Genomic DNA, 23,050 nt, shown 5'->3' with positions numbered 1-23,050 from the left:
GCTTATTGTTTCATGATTCTCGTTTCAATTATATGTGTGTATTTATTGGGAGTGCAATCCCTATTGTGAACACAGACAAAAATGTTTGAAAAACATGGCACTATGCCATAGCTGCCTCTCATGTCAGTATTTACTGACCACCTATCATATCCCTCTTCTTACACTATCATATACAACAAAAACATATAATTCTAAGCCACGGTTTTGCTTAAGTGTGAATGTCATTATTGACTTTCCTATGGATTTGGGGAATTGCCTGTCCCAGATCAGCACTTCACTAGAACTCTAGTATACGTTGGCTAGCCTAACACTTAGCAATCATTTCTTAGTGAAAAATCCTTTCAAGGTGAACTATAAAGCCAGCAACTATAACCAAGGTAAGAATGAGCTGGGCATAAAGGCAAGAAAGACTTTATGTTCAACTTGTCAGATTTTTTTTTTTTTGCAGGGAAAAGTTGTATGAATTTACACTGAGGAAACTATATCCAAGAATAATACAAGTAACGATTAAATAACGTTCTCTCTCATTCTCAAACAATCCTGGCACAGAAAACTCTGTCCCTCCCACCCTAATGCTGTTCCCTGAATGTTAGAAGTACACTCGAACTCTGAACCTACTTCAACTCATACCTTTTCAAAGTCAGCTTCCATTTGGACACTGCCATGACAGCATTTGGAAGCTGGGCATCATAGACTCCACCCAGGTCTCTGACAGGAAATACCCCTCTGCTTTCTCAGGTGTTTTAAATTTGGGCAGGGCTGGGGGGTGGGAAGCTGGACTCCTACCTTTCAATGCCACGCATCTACTATATCCACTATATATTCATTTCGTCTGCTACTTTCTCAGAACTTGTTCTCTGTACACAATACCTTGAGTTTATGTGCCTTACATATCTAGTGAAGTTTCAGAAAGGCTAACAGATTCAGTGCTGACAGGGAACAAAGTTTTACTTATAGTTAACATATTGCCATCCAGGGTTAGTTTGACAGTAGGCAGATTTTAAGGTAAGAGGAGAAACGAAGCATAATTGCTATCTTAATACATTCTGTTCATTTAGGCCCTCCCTTCTTCTCTGCTAGTGGGAGTAGAGGACAGGAGTAGAGGACCATGAGGAATCCTGATGTGTAACAATTTTGGGTGAGGGCTTCTGTAGCCTTAGTAAAAATCGAAAGATCTTACCTTGCTGTTTCATTGAGATTCACTATAACCTGAAGCTTTCTGGCTCACACTCCACATACCCAAGGAATTACCAGGTTTCTGAAGCTAAAGGGTCTATGAAAGTAGTAGAGACTGCTAAGTCTCGAAAGCACCCAGGAACTGAAAGCCTACTGAACAGGAGCACCTCCTCCTTCTACATCCTACAAACCACTGCAACTAGCTAATGATGTGGCATACTGGTTCAATCCACAGGAAGATGAGAGAATAGAGACAGGGAGCCTGGGTGGCTCAGTCGGTTATGTGTCTGAGTTCGACTCAGGTCATGATCTCACGGTTCGTGGGTTCGAGCCCCACATTGGGCTCTGTGCTGACAGCTCAGAGCCTGGGCCTGCTTCAGATTCTGTGTCTCCCTCTCTCTCTGCCCCTCCCTGGCTTGCGCTGGCTCTCTCTCTCTCTCTCAAATAAATAAGCGTTAAAAAAAAATAAAAGAGAGAGAACAGAGAGTCCCTGCTGGAAGAGTATTTTACAGCTAAACGCCCACTGAAATAAAATTCTGAACTTAGGTTTAAGAGGCTTCCTTATTCCAGGAACTGCCTTGTAAAACAAAATAAAAACAAAGTAGTCCTTTAAACATCTCAAAGATTCAAAGTACACAACTCATACACTGATCAGCAGAATTCTTTTGCTCCTTTCTGTAGCTGTGAAAAATTCCATAATCACTCAGCACTGTTTTTGTTTGTTTGTTTTTTTAATCAGTGTGTGGCTGGTTCTAACTGGTCAAATATGTGTCTTATACCATATTAAGCCCCACCCAAACAAAGCAATTTAACTCAAGATTACTTTAGCATTGAATAAATCAGGGAAAAAATTGTAGATGTTTTATCCTACAGATGTCCAAATGATGTGCTTTCCTTTATCTCAAAGATACCTCAAAGAAATATGACTAACACTACCCAAATTAACATCTATGACAGGAGCAAAAAACAAAAGTACCCAACTCTTCTATTCCTGGTACACTGCTTCCTTCACTCAGTGTACCCATTCACTCTCCTAATTTCTCCTCTGTAAATTCTCTCCATGGCCTCCCTCACCAACTGAATGTCCTCACCAACCTTCACCCTTTTCCCTCTGTTAAATCACTTTAACTAGACTGGAAATAGAAGGTACCCAAACAGAGTAAGGATGGCAGCCATAAAGTGGTGGGGGGCCCACTATGGTGTGAGAGCATCCCCAGAGGGATGCAGTGACTACTCCACCATCTAACAGCAATGAGCCCCAATACGGTCAAATCAGATCCTGATTTCTAGATACCTGATTTCCAGATCTCTCTACTAACAGGAACAGAGGCTCTTTGGAGAAATGGCTGAGGCACAGAAATGACTCTGGAAGATCTCACTGTGCAGGAAAGGAAGGAAGTGCTCAAAGACTAACGGTGACATGTCAAAGAACACAGAAGCTTTAGGATATTCAACTGGTGAGGGAAACCTCTGAAAGAGAAGTTTACACAGTAGAAACCAAAAAGAACAATGAATAGGTACATGAGTGAAGGAAGCATGTCCTAGCAATAGAAGAATTATGAACTCTTGTTTTCTACCACTGTTCATAAGATGTTAGTTTGGGGAGTATCAGCCAATCTTTTGAAATAAAAGGACAGTGGGGCACCTGGGTGGCTCAGTTAAGTGTCTGACTTCGGCCCAGGTCACGATCCCGCGCTTCGTGGGTTTGAGTCCCACGTCGGGCTCTGTGCTGACAGGCTCAGGAGACTGTTTTGGATTCTGTGTCTCCTTCTCTTTCTGCCCCTCCCCCACTCTGTTTCTCTATCTCCCAAAAATAAACATTAAAAAAAATTATTTATGAAATAAAAGGACAGCAAATCATTTGATAATCTTTAGGATTAAACGTATAATTTTTTCCTGATATACTGACAAATTCTGGGATAATTTGAACATCAAACAAATAATGATAAAAGATTATATTCTATTGAATAAAATAGAAAATCCATAATGTATCAAGAAGTTGAATAACTATTCTTTTTTTCTTTTCAAAAGTTTTTGATGTTTATTTTTGAGAGAGAGACAGAGCATGAACGGGGGAGGGTCAGAGAGAGAGGGAGACAGAATCCGAAGCAGGCTCCCCTGACGCAGGGCTCAAACTCACAGAGCATGAGATCATGACCTGAGCCAAAGTCAGAAGCTCAACCGACTGAGCCACCCAGGTGGCCCCTGAATAACTATTCTTATAACCTGAAAACTAATATAACATTGTACATCAACTATACTCAAATTACCCTTGGTGGCTCAGTTGATTGAGTGGCAGACTTTGGCTCAGGTCATGATTTCACCATTTGTGAGTTCAAGTCCCATATTGGGCTCTGTGCTGACAGCTAAGACAGAGCCTGGAGCCTGCTTCAGATTCTGTGTCTCCCTCTCTCTCTGCCCCTCCCCCGCTCATGATCTCTCTCTCTCTCTCTCTCTCTCTCTCTCTCTCTCTCTGTCTCCCTCTCTCAAAAATAAATAAAAGATTTTTTAAAAAGTTAAAAAAAAAAAGAAAATCATGAGTCCATACTAATGTAAATATATAAAGTAATAAATTGAAAGGGTGGAGAGAAACAGGATACTTGCAGAGTTTCAAAGCATCTCCTTCCAAAATACTTACTAATTACAAAGGGAAAAAGAGTAACTTTACACTAGAAATGCCTAGCAGGCACCACCTTAATCAAGTGATTGAACATTACCAATAATAGGACACATAAAAATTCTGCACTTCTTGAAATTATGCAATTAAATTATGCATTACTCGTAATATTCCTGCTGAAGATATATAACCTAAATTAAACATGAAGAAACACCAGGCAACCCTAAATTTAGGGACTTTCTACAAATTAACTGTCAGAAGTATTAAAGTCATGAAAGTCAAAGGCCTGAAGAACTGTTCCAGACTGAAGGAGACCAAGAATATACAACAAATAAATGCAATGTGTGGGGCACTTGGCTGGCCTCAGTTAGTAGAGCAGGTGACTCTTGATTTCAGGGTTACAAATTCGAGCTCCAAGTTGGGAGCAGAGTTTACTTAAAAAGAAAAAAAAAAGTAAAATAAATTAAAAAATGCAATGTGTGGGGCGCCTAGGTGGCTCAGTTGATTGAGCGCCTGACCTTGGCTCAGGTCATGACCTCACGATTTATGAGCTCAAGTCCCACATGGGGCTCACTGATGTCAGCACAGAGCCTGCTTCAGATCCTCTGTCCCCCTCTCTCTCTGCTCCTCCCCCATTCGTGCTCTCTCTCAAAAATAAACATTAAAAAAAAATGCAACATGTGATTCTGAACTGGGTCCTTACTGAAATGAAACACATTACTCATACAAACAACAACATCTGGGGTGGCTTGATGGTTCAGTTAGTGAAGCAACCAACTTTGTTTTTTTTTTTTTGATGTTTTATTTATTTTTGAGAGAGACTGAGCATGAGTGGGGGAGGGGCAGAGAGCAAGAGACAGAATCTGAAGCAGTCTCCAGACCCTTAGCTGTCAGTACAGAGCCCGACATGGGGCTTGAACTCATGAGCTGTGAGATCATGACCTGAGCTGAAGTTGGATGCTCAACCGACTGAGCTACCCAGATGCCCCCAATCAACTCTTGAGTCATGATCTCGCAGTTGGTGGATTCCAGCCTTTGGTCTGGTTCTACACGGACCGTGTGGAGCCTGCTTGGGATATTCTTTCTTTCTCTTTCTCTCTTTCTCTCTTTCTCTCTTTCTCTGTCTCTCTCTCTCTCTCTCTCTCTCCTCCCCCCCTCCCTGTCTCTCTGCCCCTCCCCTGCTCATGCACATATCACCACAAACTCACTCTCTCTCTCTCTCTCTCTCTCTCTCTCTCTCTCTCTCGCTCAAAAACAAACTTTAAAACAAAACAAAACGGGGCGCCTGGGTGGCTCAGTCAGTTAAGCGGCCGACTTCAGCTCAGGTCATGATCTCGCGGTCCATGAGTTCGAGCCCCGTGTCGAGCTCTATGCTGACAGCTCAGAGCCTGGAGCCTGTTTCAGATTCTGTGTCTCCCTCTCTCTGACCCTCCCCCGTTCATGCTGTCTCTCTCTGTCTCAAAAATAAATAAACGTTAAAAAACAAAACAAACAAAACAACAACAACAACAAATAGCAACATCTGAGAGGGGTCTGAGAATGACAATAATGTATCAATGTTAGTGATTTTGATGGTTTTATTGTGGTAATGCTGGATGGAGAGTGTCCTTGTTTGTTGTTGAGATAAAGACTAAAGTATTCTGATATGATGAAGCAATCAGGTCAAATGATCCAAGGAAAAAAAATATTCTTTGTACTATCAACTTTTCTGTAAATCTAAGATTGTTTCTACACATTTTATTTAAAAAAACAAAACAAAAAATATGGGGTGCCTGGGTGGCTCAGGCAGTTAAGCGTCCAAATCTTGATCTCAGTTCAGGTCATGATCTCAGGGTTGTGAGTTCAGTCCCTGCGTTTGGCTCCATGCAAGGCACAGAGGAGCTTACTTAAAAGAAAAGAAAACAAAACAAAACAAAAAACAGGGGCGCCTGGGGGGCTCAGTCGGTTGGTTAAGTGTGCGACTTTGGCTCAAGTCATGATTGGTTCACGGGTTCAAGCCCCGCATTAGGTTCTGTGCTGACAGCTCAGAGCCTGGAGCCTGTCTCACATCCTGTGTCTCCCTTGTTCTCTGCCCCACCCCCATTCACACTCTATCTCTTCTCTCTCAAAAATAAATAAAACATTTAAAAAAAAATTTGTAAGAAAAAAATCAACAAAACAGGGGTGCCTAGGTGGGTGGCTTAGTTAAGTGTCCAACTCTTGATTTCGGCTCAGGTCATGTGTGGAGCGTGATGCAGGGCTTGATCTCTCCCTTTCTCTCTGCCCCTCTCTTGCTTGCTCTCTCTCTCAAAACAAATGAAGTTTACAATAAAATAAAATAAACAAAAAAGATAGTGTTGAAGTCTAGAAAGGGTGTGGGGGCTGGAGATCATAAAGAAGAGTTGGGAGAAAGTGGTCTCTTGGTAACTATTCTCATTTCATCTTAACGCAGGTAACTTAGCTCTACACTGGTGAGTGCTGACATTTGGGGTTCTTGCCATCTGGAATAGGTTTCCTGTATCTTTCTGCCTCATCAACTTCCAATTTCTTTTCAACACTTACCTGAATAACATTTTCTCCAGTGCCTATATTTCAAATTATCCCCCAACCTCCACTCTGTTCTGGCAATGCTTCCACTGTGTGGCATTCAATGCAACCCTCTTAACCTAAAGATGGAGAATTTCAGGGGCGCCTGGGTGGCTCAGTCAATTAAGCATCCGACTTCTGCTCAGGTCGTGATCTCGAAGTTTGTGGGTTTGAGCCCTGCCTCAGGCTCTGTGCCAAAAGCTCAGAGCCTGGATCCTGCTTCTGATTCTGTGTCTCCCTCTCTCTCTGCCCCTCCCCAGCCCCTCGTGCTCTCAGTCTCCCAAAAATAAATAAAATGTAAAAAACAAACAAAAAAGGAGAATTTCACTTCTGGAAAGGTTCCAAAAGAAATGTCTCCTGAACAAGGTGCTATTAATAACCCTCCGTTTTCAGGCCTGACATTCACTAACATTTCCATCAAGTTCATGTTTCAGTAAGAGTTTTGCAAGCAAGCCCTTTCTTTCTAAGCACACATCCTGAACCTCATCAATACTGCCTGCAAACCTCTATGCTCTAAGGGAAATCCTTGTTATACCTTCCAGAGTATAACAGAGTTATGACATTCTTTCCTCCGACCATACAAAAAGTTTCAAATGACATCATAAACTTTATCTCCAGACTTCCTGAAAACTACCCACTACAACCAGCTTCTCCACTTTCACACCAACAGCAGCTGGCAGGCAGTCTTGGGTTATTCTACAGCAAAGGTTTTCGGTAACAATCAATGAAGAGCTTTGAAGTAGTGCAAGGATGATGTTTATCACTCACCCTTTCCTCTTCTTTCCTTTTTAGTGTGATCAGGGAAGCTTTGGAGGAGAAACAACTGTATTACAGCTCTTCTCCAAGGAGCCATGAACTTTCTTCCCTTATTTCACACAAACACTAAGAAAAACAGATTCTTAAAATGCATTGCCACACTCCTTGGCCACTTATTCTCAACAAAACTTTTATGCAGCCACATCCATAAAGTATCTAAGGAGACTGACGAGCCCTTGCGAAGAGAGCCTAGTAACAAAGACACTAAGGTGAGCAAGGACATCTGAAATGAAAAAAACAGTAAGTTACCTGAAGATCTAGGAATAGCCCCAGCTTGGAACTGACTTTAGTCTTTCGCATGTCAAGAAGATCAGCTTTTACTTATAAGACCATTTACTTTCAGGGTTACCATCAAACAACATTGAAGGGAAAGTCTGAAGGAAAATAGCAAAGGGAGTTTGTCATCTTCAGAGAAAGACAAACTATTCCTTTTATCTCTTTTTTTACCTAGCAAGGATGTTTCCAAAGATATTACGTATGCAACTTCCTATTAAAATAACAACTACAGGGGTGCCTGGGTGGCTCAGTCGGTTGAGTGTCCGACTTCGGCTCGGGTCATGATCTCGCGGTCCGTGAGTTCGAGCCCCGAGTCAGGCTCTGTGCTGACAGCTCGGAGCCTGGAGCCTGTTTCGGATTCTGTGTCTCCCCCTCTCTGACCCTCCCCCGTTCATGCTCTGTCTTTCTCTGTCTCAAAAATAAATAAATGTTAAAAAAAATTTTTTTTAAATAAATAAAAATAAAATAACAACTACAATAAAAAAAAATATTTTAGAGAGGCATCTTTGAGCTCTCCAGGTAGACACCATGAGCAAAGCTCACCCTTCCAAGTTAAAAAATTTATGGACAAGAAATTATCATCAAAATTAAATGGTGGCAGACATGTCCAAGGAATATTGTAAGAGTTCAATCGTTTTATGAATCTTGTGATGAATGAATGTGTGGAGATGGCAAATAATGAGCAACAGAATAATATTGGAAGGTGGTAATATGAGGAAATAGTACCATCATGTTAGAAGCTTGGAACGAGTATAAACAATGGGAGTGTTCACCGGAAGAAACCAACTGCTTCTACATGTCCCCTCTCCATAGCACCTGCTTTACTATAATATAAAAATAAGATCATGTGCATTTTCACACTGAACTATTTTGTTGAATAAACCTTTGTAATAGCCCAAATTTTTTTTTAAAACATACTAAAATTCCTATAGCACTAACGAAATGTATCCTCAGTGTCCCACTGATTTTAAAAGCGCCCCAAACAAAAGTTTACTTCTGCATTTCGAAGAGAATTTCATAGGCAAGCAGAAGACTAAACTTCACCTTGCCAATTACTATAATCTTACAATAAGCACAAATTGCTGTGAATGACATTTAGTTCCATCTCACTCTATTCTCTTATGATAAGGAGCAATGAACTCAAGGGTCTGATCTCAGAATATAAAAAGCCATTAAGGCTGCTCCTGATAGCTTCTTTTAAAATATGATCCTACACAGCTCTTCAAAAGGAGGACAATATGTTTTAATTGTGAGATGAATTTTTACAATGCTTTGATCTCCTGTCTAAAAGAGGTCTGTAAAAAGAAATAACTACAGTGGAGGAAGGGAGTAAAATGTGTCATTCTGGTTATTAAAATCCATCAAGTTCATACTTCAGCCTTGGGATAACTGCAGCCAAAAAACTGACTTGCAAGTAATTATCACCACTATCTGCAATAAAAGTTAATTGGACATAATTGAACTAACGCCCTAATCGGAGGGAAGCTGCAACTGGCAAACAGCCCACTCCTCCTGCTTCTTCAATCTGCAAATGAAACTGCTAATGATAATTTGTGGACAAACAAGAAATTGCTCTCATGGTTTCCCCAGTGCAAATCACTCAGCAATTCCAGCTAATGCCCAGCATGTTGAGCCAGGAGAAAAATCATTAACCAGTGCTTCCTTTGATAAAGATGAATTTTAACAATAGCCAAGTCCATTAAGGCTGAGGGTTGCTGAGAATTGTTAAATTTCCCCTAAACACCCTAAGTAAGGCACTGTGGCCTGATCTCTATACACTGTATTATGCACTAGATGTGCCCTGTGCCACTACCATGTAGTACTAAGAAGAGACATTATACAAGGCCAGAAGCTACTATTACACTAATAATTTATCTTCTAAGAGAATCCTGGGTAATCTCATTTTTTATACAGGCAAATGGCATTGTTGATCTGCTTCAACAGCAAAGATTAAATTACTTCTGAATGGATTTTGGAGTTGATAGATCCCTGCTGCCTGACTCATCTGCCTTCAATTCTGGATACGAGCTGCATCCTTTCCCCTGGAGTTTAGTACCACTCTCTGCTTTTCAACTGTGTCTACAGCCTAAGGGACTAACACTCCCCTAAGGTTATTGTGGAATCTTAGGAAGCCATTGTTTTACAGAATGGGAAAATTGTAGTCTTTATATCAACAGTGACTTATAACGTGGGATGACACTGCTAAGGTGACAGAAAGGAAAAGAGAGGCGCCTAGGTGGCTCAGTCAGTTAAGCGTCTGACCCTTGATATCAGCTCAGGTCATGATCTCGTGGTTTGTGAGATTGAGCCCCATGTGGGCTCTGTGCTGACAGCTTGGAATTCTTTCTCTCCCTCCCTCACTCTCTCTCTCTCTTCCCCTCCCCCCCTCAAAAAAAAAAAAAACCTTAAAAAAAAAGTAAAAGAGAAAAGCAGGTGCACAATGCTCACTTCTGCTTACTTTTTCTCTGCCTCTTTTTTTATTTTTAAGTAATCTCTACACCCAACATGAACTTCAACTCACAGCCCTGAGATCAAGAGTTGCATACTCTACCGACTGAGCCAGCCAGGTGCCACCTCTCTGCTTATTTTTCTTATTTTATTTGGGCTCTATTCTGGCAAGGAGGTGGCTAGAAATTAATGCGTTCAGAATCTTTCCCAAAGCAGTAGCTGGACAACCAGCTCATTTGGTACATTTTTTGTTAAAAGTTATGGGGGGGGGGGCGGGGAAGGGGGTTGAAAAAAAAAAGTTATTTTAGGATGTTTCAGTTCACTCCTGCAGTCATTAAAATACACTTTCTGATGGAAATAGAGGAAAGCCTAGAAATAGCTCAGCCAAGATGTAAAAAAACAGAGGATCTAGAAACTGTAATATGGCTAAGTAAAGGGAAAAAGAGCTTAACCTGAAAAAGAGAACACTTAGTAGGAACATCCTTCATTCATTTGCTCTCTGAGCATCTGTGATGCACTAGGCACTGTGACAGTACTATTTTTTGGAAACAAAAATGAGAAATGTGATTAGTATAGTGAATGTTTCACAGTATATATAAATATCAAATTATGTTGTATACCTTAAACTAATACAATGCTGTGTGTCAATTATATTTTGAAAAGAAAAAAAAAGTGGATAAAGTTGTTTGAAAACCAAAATAATGAAACAAATACTTCCAAGGAACAGTGAGAAAGAAGGGAGAACAATAATATGGGTCACTGAAAGCCGAGCAAGAATTTACCAGATTGAGAAGGGTAAGCCACTCTAGGCAGAGAAAACTAGCATAATGAAAGGCATGCACAACTATGCTAGAAAACTACCATAACTAGGGGCTCCTGGGTGACTCAGTAGGTTAAGCATCCAATTCTTGATCTCAGCTCAGGTCCTTATCTCAGGGTCATGAGTTCAAGCCCCACATTGGGCTTCATGCTGGGTGTGAAGCCTACTTACAAAGAAAAGTAGCCTAACTAAATGTATGTTTGCGAAACCACAAGTGGTATAGTATGAAGAGGTGGGTGCTGGATGTATGTGCCAAACCTGGAGACTGAGCCTGATGTGCCAAATTATGAAAAGCCTTACATTTCATACTAGAGGGACAAAACAACAGATTAAGAATAAAGCTGGGTTGGAGTCCCATGTTTCAAGGAGAGTAACATGATCAGAGGTCTGTTCTAAAAAAATTTTTTTAATGTGTATTTTTTTTGAGAGAGAGAAACAGAGTGCGGGGGGGGGGGGGGGTGTGGACAGAGAGAGATGGAGACACAGAATCCGAAGCAGCTCCAGGCTCTGAGCTGTCAGCACAGAACCTGATGCGGGGCTTGACCCCACAGACCATGAGATCATGACCTGAGCTAAAATCAGATGCTCAACCAACTGAGCCACCCAGGTGCCCCTCAGATGTCTATTTTAAATAAATCTGCTGAAAATGTGAAAGACAAACAAGAAATGGCAGAAATCAGTTAAGTGGCTATAGTGATTTCAAGGCAAGAGATGATGATCTTAAGCAAGGGTGCCGTAAGAGAGCCGTCATACAAAGGAGGGAGTAGATTTCTTTCTCTTTCTCTTTCTTTTCTTTTCTTTTCTCTTTTCTTTTCTTTCTTTCTTTCTTTCAGGTTTTTTTAATTTTAGGTAATCTCTACACCCAATGTGGGGTGCAAACTCACAAACCCAAGATCAAGAGTCACATGCTCCACCAACTCAGTCAGCCAGGTGCCCCTAGTAGATTTATATCTGAGCTCAAACACAGGTTAATAAAGGCTGAAGACAGGCAATTTTAGACTAACATAAATAACAATTTGAGCTTATTCAATAGTGGGCATACTAATAGAAATACTGAAGCAAAAGCAATGACTATTCCTTAAGAATGATGGAAAATAATTTATTTTCAGTAACTCAGAATTTGGACTAGATGACCATTAAACCAACTTCCAGATTCCAAGATTCTAAATCACTTACAAAGGTGATTATTTTATAAAGTCATTATGACTGCTTATTTTGTAGAAAGGTCTGTAATTTTCTAAGTGCTTTCACATGGATTCTCTCACGTGCTTTTCCCAAATACCCTATGAGATAGTTTGCACAGGGATCTTAAGTCCATTTTTCAGAGATAAAGTAGGAAAAGCTCATAAGTGCCTAGACTACAACCCCTAGCTCTGTGCTCTTTCCATTCTCATCACTGCCTCCAACAGTGTCACTGCTGAAAATCAATTCTGACAAACCATCCCTCTTTGGTCACTTGTTCCAGGGTCTATTTCAAAATCAGGAAATTCTGCATGTCTTATATTCATTGCCCAGAAGCTCCAGCCTATTCCTTTGTCCTCTTCTAGGTGAATAAGAGCTGGTCATCTATCTTATATAATGTTCCTTCATATTTGCATACTATAAAAAGTCTGTCACTTCCCTAATCCTGGCTAATTACCCCCAATTCCTTGAGGGTTTTTTTTTTTCATATATTCTTTCCCTCCTTAAACTCGTCAAGTAATGTGATCCCCAATTTTGTACTAGCTCCAGGAAGACAATAAACTCTTCCCATAGACTCCAATTCTAATCCCCAGGTATCTATTAAAAGTGCCTCTCCAAGTAATTCATACCAATATTTACTGAGAGCCTACAATGTAGCAAGACATTGTTCTAGGAGTGAGGGACTCAGCAAAGAAAAAAACAGACAAAAACTCATGCTTCCATTTTTACATGGTATAGAGTGGGAGGGTCAGACGAATTTAATGAATAGGTTAGTTACTCTCAAAAGTTGATAAATGCTACGAAAAGGAAAATAAAGCAGAATAAGAAGATGAGGAGTATTGGATGAGATAGCCATTCTAAATAGCATAGAGTGGTCCTCACTGAGAAACTGTAGTTCTCTCCATGGTTTATCTGCTAGTTTCAGTGCAAGACAGCAATACAGCTTTTACTTACATAACAGAATTTTTTTAAGCAATTAAACTACAACCAATATAGTTTTCCCCTCTCTCATTTCAAATTTAACTCTTAGACACTTGCACTTTTTAAAAATGTTTTTACTTATTTTTGAGAGAGAGAGAGACAGAGCAAGCAGACAAGGGAAAGAGATAGAGGGGGACACAGAATCTGAAGCAGGCTCCAGGGTCTGAGCTGGCAGCACAGAGCCTGACACAGGGTTTGAACTTGTGAACCACGAGATCATGACCTGAGCTGAAGTTGGACGCTTAACCAACTGAGCCACCCAGGCACCCTGACACTTGCACTTTTAATAAAAAGCAATTCATCAACTTGTTTAGAAGAAAAAATCTTATTTCTGTGATGTAGAAATATTCTTCAAGCAATAATGCAACAAAATAATGTAAGTCTGCACAGACATGCACCAGTGCGTGCACACGCGCGCGCGCGCGCGCACACACACACACACACACACACACACACACACACACACCTCTGACTTTGATTAAGGACTAGCATTTCCCTGGTTGAGCAATATTCTTTCTTAAGTAGCTGTGGAAAGCTCAGAGATGAGCAGATGTGGACAGACAGGTGGATGGAGGCAGTTGGTGGAAACAATTTCAAAGAATTACAGAATTGGTGTGCAGGCTTAAGTGGCATCAGCCTCTCACTTCAAAGTGCACTTGGAACAATCTCCCGAAAATGTACTATGAATGATAAGAATGATACATTTCATTTGGGACATTTGTTTAGCTTAGAGAAGAGGCAAAAATTAAAATACAGCTTCCTGAAAAAGCAACTTGTTCCAACTTAATTTTGCCATGGACCATGGAAACAAAGGACTTTTTTTTTCTTTTTAATTTTTTTTCAGTTTATTTATTTATTTTGGGGAGGGGTTAGAGAGAGAGAGGGGGAGAGAGAGAGAGAATTCCAAGCAGGCTCTGCACTATCAGCAAGAGCCCGGCATGGGGCTCGATATCATAAACTGTGAGACCATGACCCAAGTGGAAACCAAGAAGCCCGGTGCTTAACTGACTGAGCCACCCAGGTGCCCCCAAAGGAGTTTCCTTAGAAGGAAAGGTTCCTCTTGTCTCTCTGCGGAAATGTTCTAGCACACTATCACACTCCAACTGCACGATAACCTCACAGGGATTGAATGAACCCTAAGTACTAAAATCCTTTGTAAAGCACTTTAGTGAATGCACAGTAACACTTAGCAGGACAGGTTAAAACCAAGATATGGGATTCTTCATTAATCGACTGGTCTTTCTGTTGAATGGAAAAGTTTCTGGGAGGATAAGATAAGCAAAAGGCAAACCAGAACCTTCACAGTTACAAAATTAATGTCTTCACAATAGTACAACCACTCCCAGCTGAACAGTTAGGTAATACATAAGGCCCATTCAGGAACCCAGGAAATGTGTCTTTTCCACTGATATACTGTGACCTGGGATGAGCTGCCTTTAACTTCTCATAGTCTTGATACCTCTTAACTTTCAAAATAGATTAAGTTTTATCCTTTACATAGTAAGTGATAAGTGAAATGCCAATGGAAGAAATGCTTTAGCTTTTGGAAGGAAAGAAGAAATTTAAGTTATGACTAATAACGCTTATGCTTCTCCTCTGAAGCAACAGGGATGATGTCTAAATCTTCAATTCTGCAAGTGGCATAAAATCTTATTTTCATTCAGATCAGCAACTGATCCTCAAAACCACTTTGCTGAGTGCAAAGAATTAGCAACTGGTCATGGAAACCTTGCTTTTTAAATCTGCTGTAATATTCAGTTGATCGAGAGAGAGAGAGAGAAAGAAAGAGAGAGAGAGAACATTTTCCCACCAAATAGCACTTAAAGGAATCCTGAGTGGGGCGCCTGCGTGGCTTGGTCGGTTAAGCGTCTGACTTCGGCTCAGGTCATGATCTCACGGTCTGTGAGTTCGAGCCCCGCGTCGGGCTCTGTGCTGACAGCTCAGAGCCTGGAGCCTGTTTCAGATTCTGTGTCTCCCTCTCTCTCTGCCCCTCCCCTGTTCATGCTCTGTCTCTCTCTGTCTCAAAAATAAATAAACGTTAAAAAAAATTTAAAAAAAATTAAAAAAAAAAAAAAAAGAAATCCTGAGCTTTGAAATTTATAATGTATAGTACTTCTTTAATCACAACCTAATATCTGACTTCTAAATGGATTTCATTTTGGCCAACAGTTCTCATCATTAGAGTATATACACAGTGTTAAGAGGAGGGGTTTACTTTGATAACACTTCTTTGGCTTGTCCATCTGTGGCCTGACCACATATGATGAATGACTGGCAAATACCATGGGGCCAGAAGATGCCAAGAAAGAAAGCATGCTAGTATCAAAAGCTAGTTTATCTATGATCTACTTGGAAGATCTCAATTCTCCCTAGGACTCCGTGTAATTAGGTGACAAGGGCCAAAGTCTTAAAAAATAAACAGGGGGCTCCTGGATGGCTCCATTGATTAGGCATCTGACTTTGGCTCAGGTCATGATCTCACAGGTCATGAGTTCGAGCCCTGCATCAGGCTCTGCCAGCTCAGAGCCTGGAGGCTGCTTTGAATTCTGTGTTCCCCACTCTCTCTCTGCCCCTCCTCCCCCACACTCTCTCTCTTAAAAATAAACATTAAAAAAAAAAAACTAGGGGTGCCTGGGTGGCTCAGTTGGTTAAGCGTCCAATTTTGGCTCAGGTCATGATCTCACAGTTCCTAAGTTCGAGCCCCGCACTGGGCTCTGTGCTGACAGCTCAGAGTCTGGAGCCTGCTTTGGATTGTGTGTCTCCCTCTCTCTACACTCCACCCTGGCTTGTGCTCTGTCTCTCAAAAATAAATCAATATAGAAAGAAAGAAAGAAAGAAAGAAAGAAAGAAAGAAAGAAAGAAAGAAAGAAAGAAAGAAAAGAAAGAAAGAAAGAAAGAAAGAAAGAAAGAAAGAAAGGAAGGAAGGAAGGAAGGAAGGAAGGAAGGAAAGAAAAGAAAAGAAAAGAAAAGAAAAGAAAAGAAAAGAAAAGAAAAGAAAAGAAAAAAAAAAAAGAAAGAAAGAAACAAACAAACAAAGTTTAATCCAAGCTTGTATCTTACTGGTCTCCTGAATGACCAGAGAAAGAAAACAAATCTCTAATACTCAGTTTGTTCCGCTAGAAAATCCCAGTTAAAAAGCAGAAGAAGTTACTAAAGCTATTGCTAGGAATATCTTTGGATTTTACCTGTCTGTACTTTGTCTGCTTGCCCTTCTGCATGAATAATCAAGAACTGACTGTGTTCTTTGGATCAGGAATGAATCCTTAACTACAGTTCTGCCCATGTATTGGTAAAGACGCCTCTGCCCTTTTCAGCTAGGCTGAGATGTAACAACTCAGCCGATGACTTAATTTGATCTAATCAGCTCAATGCTCCCTCCCTCAGATCCATCAGCACCAAATATAATAAAACTTCAGTTTGGCCTTTCCTTTACGGTTCTATCTTTTTTTCCTCTACCACCTCATCCTGAACCTTCCTCCTTCTCTTGATTGATAGTGGCATCTTGGTCTTTGGATTCCCTTCATGACTAGAGAAATAAAAACAGTCTCTCACAGCAGAAACAGGAAAATTTCAAGTCATTTCAAATAAGGATCCTCAAAGGAGTTCTTAGAGAAAATAATTAAATATATTAGAAATACAGAGCACCTGGCTGGCTCAGTCAGTAGAGCATGTGATTCTTGATCTCAGGGTAGTAAATTCAAGCCCCACCTTGGGCACAGAGTTACTTAAAAAAACAAATTAAAGTATTCAGAGACCTTCGCTCTGGGTCTAGCTTTACTACCAAATCACTAAGTTATTTAGACATTCTCAGGACATTATTTTTTCTACCTCAGAGAAATGCTGAGACCACTAAGAGACTGCTTATTTAATTCACTGAATGAAAACTAATCTAAAAAGTAAAAATATTTATGTTAATGCTGGAAATGATTCTTGGGCTGAAGAAACTCTGGTCTTAACCTTTTGTGAGTTGTTATATAATTACACCCTACAACTCCACGTTTAATTTCAAAATATAATATGTACTAAAGGTACCAAAGAATTTCTTTAAAACCATGCACAGGCTTTCTCCATTTTCTTCTATCACCATATGTATTTACAGATAATGAAAACTCCCATTAAGTAAAATTCTAAGATCCAGCTAAATAAAAGGAGGACTGTCCAGTATTCACAGAATGCTAATATATAGAACAAAGTTGGGGGAAGGAGCAAAGACCTGGATTCTAAAAAGATGAGCAATTTGAGTGGTTTAAAAAAAAACAACAAAAAGATGGGTTAAAAGTTTATATCTAAATAAAAGGCAACTGTTTTGAATAGCTCTAACAATCCCATAATAAGTGCAGTATCAAACATAGGGTAATTAATTCAGTGGACTTTTCCCCTTTCACTGACAGATTGAACAGCTCTGAGGATAATCTCCTTCACTCTCCCAGGGCTCAGTTGGAAGATTCATTATTTATGCCCTCAATTGTTTACTCTGTCCTATTTTCCATCCATCCAGGCCCAAGGGCAGTGTTATCACTGGCCTGTTTCCAAAATGAATGTATTATTAGTTCACTGCCTAACTAGTTACAAAACCAAAGATAATCAAACAAAATGGTATCCTACTACTGAAGAGCAACCCTACCCACCACTTGATCCAGGAGAGAAGTTAATGACAATGCTGACCCAATGTTACCAAAAGCTAATTCTCTTAGATGGATGAAGTGAGATCCATTTGTCATTCTAGCCTCCCCCCGCCCCCCCTTTTTTTCTGGTGAGCCATGGAGCAACATATATGCAAATCTAACAGGATTCTTAAAGGGCAGTATCATTAGAAAGGCAGCTCTGGCCCTCACTGAGAGCAGACCTGTAAACTACTGTGGATTAAACTGATTGAGATGCATTTTGCCTAGCAACCATTCATTAGGAAGAGTTCAGTAACTCACCAACAATCGATTCCACGTCTTTATCTGAACAGATAACAGACTCTACCAAGTCCTCTACCCTCTGTATTCAGACTTACAGCAAACAACTTCCTCAAAAGATTCAGCTTCCAAGAGTCAACCCCTGGGGGAGGGGGTTGGGTTTAAAAACACACATAATATTGTCTCAGACACCTGACAAAGCTGAATAGCTTAAAAACTACCACCAGTCACATCTCCATATGAATGCATTCATTGTCTCTAAATACGTCTCTCACATAACAGCGTTCCCAGCTCTTTTTGCTTCTAATATTTTCTCATCTCAAGCAACCTTTTCCCAATTCCAAACCGTACAACACTCAAGCTGATTATTATGAGAATCAACGCCAAGGGTCCAATCTTTTCCTTTACCTTCTCAAGGGGATCATTTTATACTTCTGATGTGAATGGGGGATTGGGCTTGAATCTCCCTTTAGAGAGAACACAGGGCCCTTTTTCTTAACACATCCTAAGCTGTGACTCACAGAAATAATCAGGATGGATAAAAACAGATTGCTAAAGAAAATTAAATCAGCTACTTTAACTTCAGCAGCACCATGTCCCTTCAACTAAGAGATTATGGGAAGTCATGGCTTCATATAATGGTTTCCTTGCAGAGGACCAAATTTGAGGAGTTCCAGCCCCTTTAAATGATATTTGGAGATCCGTGTAAATACACCTATGATTAGTTCTATACATAGCCTTTGCTCCTGGGGGAAATTCTCTGGGGAAATCACTGTACCATGCAAAATATTGATTACACAAATCAGGCAAGAAAATAGATATATAAAAATATTAAGTGAACAAAGTGTAATATAACTTTACAAAGTTGTATTAACTGTCTACTCATGGGTAGACAAAAAACCACCTAGGATTCCAAATGGGCCGGCAACTTATTTTTTCGTAGAATCAAGATGAAGTGATACATGCTTTAATATAGACTCCAAATATTTTTTTTGTTACTTCCTCAGTTTGCTAGCTTAGACATCAAAGTGCACGTTGTTTTACACAATAGCTAGCTGTCAAAGCTTCGATGATTTTTAATAGTTCATTCTCAGTAACAAGTTAGGTTAAAAAAAAACTAAAAACATCTGGGGCCTTTCAATTTAAACATTATGGAGTTGTATGGGATAGATGAGTAATAAGACAACCCAAATCCAACAAAGGTTTACTATGAGTCTACTTTTTTGCACAATTCTTTTTAAAGATTTTTTTTTTTAAGTAATCTCTACACCCAACATGGGGCTCGAACTTACAACCACGAGATCAAGAGTTGCATGCTCCACTGACTTAGCCAGTTTGGTGCCCCCTTTTTGTATAATTCTATAGCAAGGCTACTTGAAATGTAAAAGGTAGACAGACACATAGATAGACAGACAGACAGACAGACAGACAGACAGATAAACAGAGAGACAGACTCCTAATCCCTAGTAAGCTTCTACAACTAAGATGGTTGCCTATCCTATTACACTTCTTCCTCATAATACTTGGCTTTCACCACAAACTGCCCCTTATTAGAGATCCAATAGGTCAATGCAAAGAAAAAACACTGATCCAATTAAAACTATAAGACAGCTCCAGCATATCAATTCTGTCTTCAAAACTGAATTCCAGTTAGAACAATCTGTGGAAACTGAACCTGGATTATAAGAATCTCTCAATCATTTCAATTAATATTTAGCAAAGAATGCTGCCAAAAATTGATATTCATTCCGTCTGGTATTCTAGTTCTTTGCTAAGCAACATCAAGATAAATCTGGTCCAAACACCTTTGGTGAAAATGCCCAGTTAGATTAAGCAAGTTTATCACGAACACTGCCACTCACCACAGAAAGACAGACAGACAGACACACACACACCATTTGTTTCTAACACATAAAATTTGGGTTTTCTATCTTCAATTGATAACTTTCCACTCAATTAAAAACTTAATAAAGAGGCTCCTGATTTTGGCTGAAGATAAGCTCTGTGTCCTTCAGAAAGAAGAGATCTATAAATTGTAGAAGTAAAAGAACTCAAAAGAAATAAATATAATTTAAATTGTTAATGCTACAGCCACCCAATTTCATAAAGTTTGGGAGGGAGGAAACTTTAAAAAATAATTGAACAAAATTCACCTGGATTTTTTTAAAGTTTGGTTCTGTCTTTCATGACAGAAACTAACCTCTCTGAACATATGGATATAAGAAATAAACTGATGGAGAAACAGACAAGACTTTTAGGTTTCAGTAACAGTAAGGTAAGTTTGCTCGTTTGATAGATTTCTCCAGTAGGGCTGAGTACTAAACAAAGCAGGTGACAAGATACTCAGGAGAAGACTTTAACAGAGTTAATCGCTAACAACTATTAGGATTTCCTTTAACCACCGTTTGACATGGGCTGCTCCCTCTTTCCACTAGCATCTCCTTTTTCAGATTGTTTTTGCCGAATAAGGCAGTCCCAAGTAGGAAAATGGTGAAGACAGCCTTAATGGACATGGATGCAGTACAGTACCAAAAACCCATTCCTAGCCTTCTTTTTTTTTTTTTTCTTTCTTTCTTTCTTTCTTTCTTTCTTTCTTTCTTTCTTTCTTTCTTTTTCTTTCTTTCTTTTTTTCTTTCTTTCTCTTTCGTTCTTTCTTTGCGGTTTACTGCATCAGATGCCACGCAAGAAAGAGCTCCTCTTTTCTTCTGTTCATTTTACTTCATAAGAGACCGACATCGATGTATCAGTAAAAAAAGATAAGAGTCCTGAATCTCCTTACCCTGCTGCAGGGGTGAGATGATGGGAGGGAAAGAAGAATGAAGGGTAGAACCAGAAAATCAAAATAAACTGATGGGATGTGGAGCTCTTACTTCCCATTCCATTTCCCCTTTCCTCACAAGGTTAAGTCGGCTGAAGTCGGGGCTGCATTAGAAAAAGCACACACACGCACACGCACACACACCTTGAGCCCTTGAAGGGAGGTGAGGATCGCTCCGCAGCGCTCGCTCGGTGGGGCTCCAGGCTCCGCCCCGCCCGCCTGGGGCAGCTGAACCCTCCTCGCCCCGCCCGGGCAGGAGGGATGAGAAGGGGCTTATAGCTGTCTTGGCTGGGGGAGGGGGAGGTGGCAGCTCCGAGTGCCAGGCTCTCGGAGCACAGCACTCCGCGGTGCGCCGACACCCCCTCCCCCAGCCGGCAGCCGCTTGCTACCCTTTGCTGCCGGAAGCCAGCCCCGCCCCCTCAACTCCATCCCGGCCCTCCGCAAACCCCCTCCTGCCCGCACAGCCAATGGCAAGCCAGGGAGCCAGGAGAGCGACCCGCCAAGCAGCCAACTGGGGAGGCCCACTGGGAGGTCAGCCGCCGGGGATAGGCCAGCTACCCGCGGCCCCGGCCCCTGCGCGGCTCCTCTTTGTTAGAGCTGCCCCATCTCTCCTGACTACCACCCCAAAGCCGGGAGGCAAGCATACCACAGCTGGGCCAAGTGATGCTGTGCCCCTTCTATCGCTCCCCAGCCCACTCTCTGCCTGGGTGCTAGAGTGCCCCTATCCAGGCAATACCTCCCAGAGTGCCTCAGACTTCCACAGCAATAGCCACCAGATGACACCCGACACTAAAAAGATGCTCCTGGGGCCTCTGCCTCGCCCTTCTTTTCTCAGGCTAATCAACTTCACACCGTGGATAGATTTAGGTTGCATATTAGATCAGCTGCAAACATCAATCCACCCTGTCTGAAACTCCTGCTTCCTGTGACGCAGAAATTAAGAGGGGAGGGGGCATATCGGGAAGGTAGTTATCTCGAAGTTGGTGGGGGTAGGAGAAGGAATACATCAAATAATCTGCAAACACACACACACACCAAAACACACAGTTGGCTCGAATCCAGTTCAGATATAAAACATCTACAACCAATTAAATCCAAGCTAACCATTCCTTTAGCAGGTTTCATTACAATCAGGCAACAAGTATCTAAGTCTTGTTCAAGCCATATGCCAAATCTCAGAAAAAACTCTCAGCAACCGCCAGGTCGCTGCATAACTGGCAGGCTGCATCAACACTTCAATCACTAATGCCAACGTTAGGGGCATAACACAGCTGGGATGGAATATGTCAAAGACTGTAGAATACTTTCTTAGGTGTAGTGGTGGAGCAGTGCATGGGACTCATTTAAGAAAAATAGGGGCGCCTGGGTGGCTCAGTCCGTTAAGTGTCCAACTTTGGCTCAGGTCATGATCTCATGGCTCCTGAGGTCAAGCCCCACATCAGGCTCTATACCGCTTGCTCAGAGCCTGGAGCCTACTTCAGATTCTGTGTCTCCCTCCCTCTCTGCCCTCCCCCGTTAACGTTCTGGCTCTCTCTCTCTCTGTCTCTCAAAAACAAATAAACATTAAAAAATTAAATAAAAGTAAAATAGAGGGGAACCTGGGTGGCTCAGTCAGTTAAGTGTCTGACTCTTGATTTCACTCAAGTCATGATCTCACGGTCATGAGATCTCACGGCTGGGGAGTTCGAACCCCGCATGGGGCTCTCTGCTGTCAGTGCAGAGCCCACTTCAGATCCTCTGTCCCCCTCTCTCTGTCCCTCCCCACTCGTGCTCTGTCTCTCAAAAATAAATAAAACATTGGGGCACCTGGGTGGCTCAGTCGGTTGGGTGTCCAACTCTTGGTTTCAGCTCAGGTCATGAACTCGTGGTTTGTGAGTTCTAGCCCTGCGTCAGGCTCTGTGCTGAAAGCATGGAGCCTGCTTGGAACTCTCTCTGACCCTCCCCCGCTTGCTCTGTCTCTCAAAATAAATAAATAAACTTTAAAAAAAACATAAAACATCTTTTTAAAACAGAAAGAAAAAAGAAAAAGAAAATGGGGATCAGGGAAAGTAAGCTATTACCTATATTGTCATTTTTGTCCACAGAATTCTTGCAACTAATGTTAAATATCTACATCATACTCTACAATCCCACTTAGTTCCCCAAAGTAGTACTATAGTTTTTAAAAGACAACAAAAGGTATTTGCAATTTAAGTAGCCCTTTCTTTTTCAATGTTTGTTTATATTTGAGAGAGACAGAATCCAAAGCAGGCTCCAGGCTCTGAGCTGTCAGCACAGAGCCCCATGTGGGGTTAGAACTCACAGGGTATGAGATCATGACCTGGGACACTTGACCGATTGAGCCACCCAGGCGCCCCTAAGTAGTCCTTTCTTAATTTGGAGTTCAAAGCATTTCATATCTATAACCTCAGTCTTCTTATAAGATGGAAAAGGAGCTGTACAGACAT

General features: G+C 41.1%; 1 protein-coding gene and 1 pseudogene across 4 annotated transcripts in view; one reads left to right on the top strand and one right to left on the bottom strand.

Moving 5' to 3' along the window:
• FAM222B (family with sequence similarity 222 member B) overlaps positions 1-23,050 on the bottom strand; it is an 82,473-nt gene that overhangs the window by 24,673 nt on the left and 34,750 nt on the right. Inside the window, exon 1 of one of the 4 annotated variants that reach the window (XM_007076061.3) lies at positions 20,748-20,979. The exons of the other annotated variants lie outside the window; for them this stretch is intronic. The gene's annotated coding sequence lies outside the window, so the exon portion shown is untranslated. Of the gene's footprint in view, positions 1-20,747; positions 20,980-23,050 lie in introns of those variants that run through there. 4 annotated transcript variants of the gene reach the window in all.
• Positions 7,979-8,285, top strand: LOC107179054 (annotated as a pseudogene).

This window comes from Panthera tigris, chromosome E1, assembly GCF_018350195.1.
Source record: "Panthera tigris isolate Pti1 chromosome E1, P.tigris_Pti1_mat1.1, whole genome shotgun sequence".
NCBI lineage: Eukaryota > Metazoa > Chordata > Mammalia > Carnivora > Felidae > Panthera > Panthera tigris.
This window is presented reverse-complemented; position numbering and strand designations above follow the sequence as displayed.